Source organism: Herpailurus yagouaroundi, unplaced genomic scaffold (assembly GCF_014898765.1).
Source record: "Herpailurus yagouaroundi ecotype Mexico unplaced genomic scaffold, PumYag 246, whole genome shotgun sequence".
Lineage (NCBI taxonomy): Eukaryota > Metazoa > Chordata > Mammalia > Carnivora > Felidae > Herpailurus > Herpailurus yagouaroundi.
Window position 1 is genome coordinate 11,754,037 of NW_024412463.1, and position 6,515 is coordinate 11,760,551.

A 6,515-nucleotide genomic window follows, 5' to 3' on the forward strand; every position below is an offset into this window, starting at 1 on the left:
CTACCCCCTCCTGCACCCCTCCCCTGCGCCCCTCCGCCTTCCCGTACCCTCCCTATGGCCCTTCCTGCACCCCTCTGCCCTCCCTCTGGCCCCTGCTGCCCGTCCTGTACCCTCCCTCTGGCCCCTGATGCTCCCCCTACACCCTCCCCCTGGCCCCTGCTGTGCCTCTCCTGCCCCCCAATACCCTCCTTTTGCACCTCCTACACCCACCCTCCTGCCCCCATCTTTACTTCTCCCCTGCGGGCTGCCGCCTGCTTCGAGCTCACTGCCTTCCACCTCCCCCCTCCTCACAGGTGACCCCCTCTTCCCACAGGTGTTAATCGACACTTCCACATGATCTGTATCCGGGACAAGTTCAGCCAGAACATTGGTCGGCAGGTCCCATCCAAGGTCATCTGGGACCACCTGAGCACCATGTATGACATGCAGGCACTGGTGAGCTGGATCCCACCCTCCCTGGTCCTCAGGCCAGGGCCCCCCTAACCCCAGACAGAGCTGCTCCTCAGGGAGCCCTGTGGCCTGTGGACCTCCCCGGGGCGGGGGGGGGGCACCAACTAAACAAGGCACCTCAAGTAGTTCACAAACGCAGTGGGGGTAGCTGGTTGCCCTCCAGGAGCCTTCTTTATGTGGGGTGGTTAGCAAAAGTCTCTCCGGGGAGATAAGTGCGGAGCCGAGGCCCGTGGAGGAGGCGTGAGGCCCCGGCAGTCACACGGGAGGCCCCACGGCGCGCCAGGCAGGAAGGTGACTGGATCCGAGTCACATTCAGGTGAATATGGTGGCTTCTGTGGGTGCCAGGCAGGCCGGGGCCCTGTCGCCACAGAACCCCCGGGCAGTTTCATCGAAAGGCAGGCAGGTCAACTGGGAAGCCAGGATGGCCAGAGGAGACAGTGGACATTCCCCGCAGAGGAACAGCAGGCGTCAGGGCTCTGTGGCAGCAGGCGATGGGGGGTCGAGGAGCTCAGAGGAGGTGTGGACCCCTGGGTCTGGGGGGCAACGGGAGCTACAGGCAAGCAAAGGGGTAGGCACTTGTGCCGGGGCAGGGGTGAGTCTCTGCCCCCCTGGCTGACTTAGGGCCACGCCAGCCCTCCCAGCTGAGGCCTTCCTTGCCCGAACGTGGTGCCACCCTTGCTTCCTGTGGGTTTGGGCAGGTGGTTCGCAGCTCCTTGTCTTACTCTTGGAAGGAGATGAGGGTGACAGCCGTGCTCTGGGGACTGACTGCCCGGCCCGGAGGAAGCACCCTGGAAAGTGAAGTCCCTGTTGCTGGGACCAGCTCATCACGGACAAGCCGTCATCCTGAAGGGGCCTCACCCCACACCTGTCACCTTGTGGGGTCACCTGGTCCCCAGACTTCCATGCCGTGACTCTAGGCCAGTGGGGACCCCAAGCAAGACACGGACATCAGGGTGGCAGGGTCCCTGGCCCAGTGCAGCCAGGGACACAGACACAGCTGGCACCAGGCCCTCGCTGCACTTGGGAGCTGCAGGGCGCCTCTCAGAGGTTGTAGTCCAGGGCAAGCAGCCGGTCCCCCCTCTCTGCCGGAACTTCAGTCTGGCCTATCACTTGTGCGGGACCAGGCACGACCTCGAGGCTGTCGCTCCGGACCCCAGTGCCCCTCTGGAGCTGATGCCAGAGTCACCCGGGACCCTGGCAATGTGCATCTGTGGCCCCCACCACGGAGATACCAGCAGCCCCAAGAGCCACAGGGTTTCCAAAGCTCCAGGAGACGCAAGCACGTCTGCGGGCTAAGCACTGAGCTTTACCACGAGCTGCCGAGAGGAGGCCCTTCCCGCTGAGCCCCTCCCTGTCTAGACCCCTTCCGCCAGCGCACCTTCCTTTCCTCTGGTGGTCCTGTGCCTCCAGGGTCTCGTCCCTTCCGGCACACGGGGCCTGTGTGACGTGTAGGACAAGTGGGACTCTGATAAGCAGTGTCCCTGACACCGCTGTGTAGTCCTTACCTGGTTTCCGAGGCAGTAGCTTTCCCGTCCGGCACCCTCCGTGTCTGCGGGCTCCACTGTCACTGTCGTCTTCTGGGGAGGGAGCAGGACAGGTCAGCAGGACGGCCGTAGCCTGCTTTTGCCCTGGGGGTAGGGACGGCATGCTGGGAAGTGGGGCTGCCCCAGCCTCGGGTCAGGTGACGACTCCTGGTGGCTGGACTCCTGGTGGCTAGAGCCATAGCCTTGCTTCTGCGGCCTGTTGGAGAAGCCCAGCTCCTGGTAGACTGCCGGCAGAAAGAAGGAAGTGTCCTCACCCCGCTGGTGCCCTCCCCCTCGGCTCTCGGGGACCGGCCGTGTGCTTGCTCCTCAGGTGCTCCTAAGTTGGCTCTTACACGTTTTTGGTGACTTACTGAAATCACTTTTTTTTCTTTGTTTCTTTAAAAAATCGCCCTACTTGCCGTCAGCACGAATCTGAGATTCTTCCGTTCCCAAATCCAGAGAGGAACTTCGTCCTTCCGGAAGAAATCATTCACGAAGTCCGAGAAGGTGAGACTGGGGCGGGTCAGGTTCGGGAATTAAGGAGGACGTGGGCCGAGGGCGGTGGCGTCGGGCGAAGGTCACGAGCCTCGGGGAGGAGTGAGGGCTGCTGGCGGGGTGCTTCTTGGCCCAGGTGGACTGGGAGGTCTGGGGAGTCTTGGGGGCTGGAGGGAACTTGTTCAAGAACAATGGGCTCTCTTTAAAAGCGGCCTGGCGGCAGCTGAGAAGCACACACACAGCCGTCCCCGGCCTGAGCCGTCCGCAGCGCTGGGCAGGGCCGCGTCTCCCACCGTTTTGGTAAACGTCAGCTGTCGCCCCACAGGAAAAGTGGTCATTGAAGAAGAGATGAAGGAGGAAATGAAGGAAGACGTGGACCCCCACAACGGGGCGGACGATGGTGAGTGGGGAGCGCCCCCCGACCCCGCCCTGGGCCCCAGGAGCAAGCCGGGCGGCTGCGCACCCCCGGCCCGCGCGTTGAGTCCGCCTGGGGCCGGAGCTGCGCCGTCTGGCTCCACCTGCCTGGGCGCGACCTGCTGGGCAAACCTGGCCTGGTGCACGGCCCACACTGCGAGCGAGCCCCGCGGCGGCCCGGGGCACTGGCACCCGGGCCGCGGCACGTGAAGCGCGTGGTGCAGGGGGTGCGGGTGCAGGGGACACACTCCACGCGGCAGGGACGGCGGGTCCTCAGGAGGACCCAGCCGCCCGCGGGCCACACGGCAGCCCAGCTCGGAGCGTCGTGTGTGTAGATGCGGCTTTTTATCACTGAGCGGGAAGATGAAGTAAAATTCGGGATATTCTGTTTTCAGCCAAATGATTTTGTCTCCCAGTTTTTTCGTCTTCAGGAAGCTTGGGCAAAGCAACGGAAAAGGCCAGCAAAGACAAGAACCCCTCGGACTTGGGCTCCAAGGAGGGGGTGGACAAGCGGAAGCGCAGCCGCGTCACCGACAAAGTCCTGACGGCAAACAGCAACCCCTCCAGCCCCAGCGCCGCCAAGCGGCGCCGAACGTAGACGCCGCTCAGCCAGGGCACAGGGCAGGGGGACGGCGGCCACCGGGCCGGGCGCGCCGCCCCCCCCTCGCCCCGCCCGCCGCCCCTGTGGCTCCCACAGGGCCCGACCGCGACCACCTCCCGCAGGGGCGGAGAGCTGGGAGGCGGGCGTCCTCCTCGTCCTCCCGTGACGCCGGGTCAGCTCCGGCCGTGCTAGTTCTCCGGCCGGGCCGCGGTCCAGGCCCCGCGGAGCAGGGCGAGGGGCACGGGCAAGGAGACCTGGGCCAGCGAGCAGGAAGTCCGTTCTTGCTGTGTCCTTGAGGAGCGCTGGTCTTGCCGGGCTGCTCAGTGCTGCCCGTTGTCCGTCTGTGCGTCTGTCGGCCGTTCTTCCTAACCGGCTGCCCCGTCGGGAGAGAGACTCAGGCCACCCCGTGGCGGACCGTCGCCCCACCTGAGAAACTGAGAACTGGACGTTTTGCCTCATTCGCTTGTACTGTAACGATGTATATAATTTGGCGGTATTTCACTATTTAATTTTTAAGAAGCCTATTTTACTAGTGTTTTATATGAAAACAACACTGCAGAAGTGAAACCTGTGTTGTATTTTTCCTGAGATGTTTTGTGTTAAGGTCATGACTGCTGAGACACTTTTCGCTCAGTTTTTATATGCCAGAAACAGAGGATTTGTAGCGGCTATTTTTGTATCCTCCGGTAACTTGCAAACAGACCAAATGAGTGAGTGGAGGGAAGGGGCGCCGGGGCCCAGGGTTGCCTGAAATACTTTCGTTTGAGTGCGGAATATTAAAGCACAAAAGCAGCAGCCTGGAGTCGTGTGATTTTGATACCAAAGTAAGTTCCCTTTTCTTACGGTAGGAAGTGTTTATTTTTCCAAGGGTTATAACCTCAGCCTACACTCGGTGCGCTTCGTAGCATTCCCTCGATACAATGTATTGACGACCGACAGGAAGTCGGGCCAGAGTGGAAATGTGGTCGAGTGTGACAAGTCCTTCAGATACGAAATGCCAGGACAGCGGACAAGGCAGCGCCGGTGGCTGGCTGAGCCCGGACGTCCGGGAGCTCATCCTCTGGCAACGCGAGTCTCGGGGCCCAGTCTGCTCTCCGCACAGGAGGGTCCGGGCAGAGCAAGAAGGGTGCGCCCTCAGTCCCGGCTGACCTCCGCGCCCCGGGTCCTTCATCTGGACAAGTCACCAGGAAGCTGAATCCCCCCACCGTCTCGGAGCAGGAGGCCGGGCCTCGGCCCACCAGGCGAGGGCAGGAACCCGGTGCCCCACGCCCCATGCAGGCTGGCCTGCTCTACCCGGCCCGCCGTCTCTCGCGGGGCCTGGAGCGCATCGCCGGCAGCCCTCCTTCAAGGCCCACTCTGTACCGGCCCGGCTTCTGTCGCTGGGACCCTGCTGCCCGAGAGGAGCCTGATCCCTGGGGAGTCAGAACCGGCAGAGCCGTGGGGCAAACGTTGTCTATGAAGACGGGGGTCTTTCCCTTAACAGACGTAGACCCTGGTCTGGAGCAGGATCTTCAGGGACCTCAGAACATGCTGGAAAAGCCTAGTCAATAAGTCAAACCTGTTTCCTAATGACTGAACATTCGCTGCCCTTCCAGGAGATGTGGGGGGAGGGGCGCGCAAGGCCGCCCAGCAAGGTAGATGGCCCCCCACCCCAGGTGCCGGTTTGGGGCCACTCCCCACGCCCTTAGGCCTGCGGAGGCCGGAGTAGTCCTCAGCCGGAGTGAGGCTCACACAGGGGGTCCGGTTCGTGTGCTGCGTGTGGCCTGTGCAGGTCAAGTTCACATCCCCGCCCCTGCCCTCTCCTGGCCTAGGGGTCCACTCTGTGACATGGGGTACAGCTGTGCCCCCACCACGTAGGTAGACGGAGTGTGACAGAGGAGAGGCGCTGGGGAGAAACCAGTGTGAGCGGCTGCAGGACCCTGGGAGACACAGGCGCCACAGACCTGAGACCAGAAACCTCCGGGAGGTGCTTCGTGCCTCGGACGCCGGGCCGGGTCGTCGACAACGGGACGGCGCAGCCTCCCTGGGCGGGGACAGGTGGGTGCGGCCTCAGCCCTCCCTGCCCTGGCCCAGCCCAGGGCCCCCAGGGCTGATGCAGGAGGAGAGTGTGCTCCCAAGTGCCTACCGATAGGGCAGCAACGGGACGCCGCGGGGCTCCCTCGGGGCGGGGCGGGGCGGGGCGGGAGGGCGTGGGGCTTTGGCCAAACAACGAGGCTGCAACTGGTTTCGCCTGAGGAAAACGTTAAGGCAGGTCTAACCTGAACCTGCCCCTGCCCAGCTCCTGCAAGACTCCTCCACCAGGGGCAGGGCCACCCTGGGGCGCGCCACCTACTGCCGGTGCTCGGAGGAGGAACCGGAGCGAGCGCGCCGCCGTCGCTCCTCTGGGCCCCGCCCCGGCCCCCCTGGCCCGCCCCCCAGTCCTGCCCCCCACCCCTGCTCAGCCCCGCCCCAGCCTGGGCGGCCAGCTGTCCAGAGCCCTGAGCCCACAGCGGGCGTCCCCAGGCTGCAGAGGGGAGGAAACAGCACAAGACTTCTTCTGCAGCAGAAATCTGGGCTCCCGGGTTAACGCGCCCTGCGGAGCCCCAGGCAAACTGCACAAAAGCAGCCGGAGGTGCGGTTCGGGGTGACTCTTCCTTGTCGAGCGGAAGTCGGGCAGCGTCTGGGAGGGTCCGTCGTCCCGGCCCTGGTGGGAGGCAGCGGCGGGGAGGCTTGCCGCTCGGCCCGTGGAAAGGCACAGCCTCCCCACCGCAGTGCCCCTCAGAGCAGCCAAACCCCTGCATTCCGCCCCGGACACGCGGACACCTGCGTCAGGGCCTCCCGGTGTCATCTGCCCGGTGCCCTGGCCGGGGCCTCGCGGGGCCACCTGCAAGTCAGGCAAGCGGGAGGTGAGGCCCAGGGGGTGGGGGAGGCAATCCGCCCCCGCGGCCCCCGCCAGAGGCGCGGCGGCTGCCCGCTGCCCAGGAAACCTAGCCTAGCCTGCCCACCGGTGGCACACCTTTTACAGAAATGCCCAGATATCCGTTCCGGGGGGG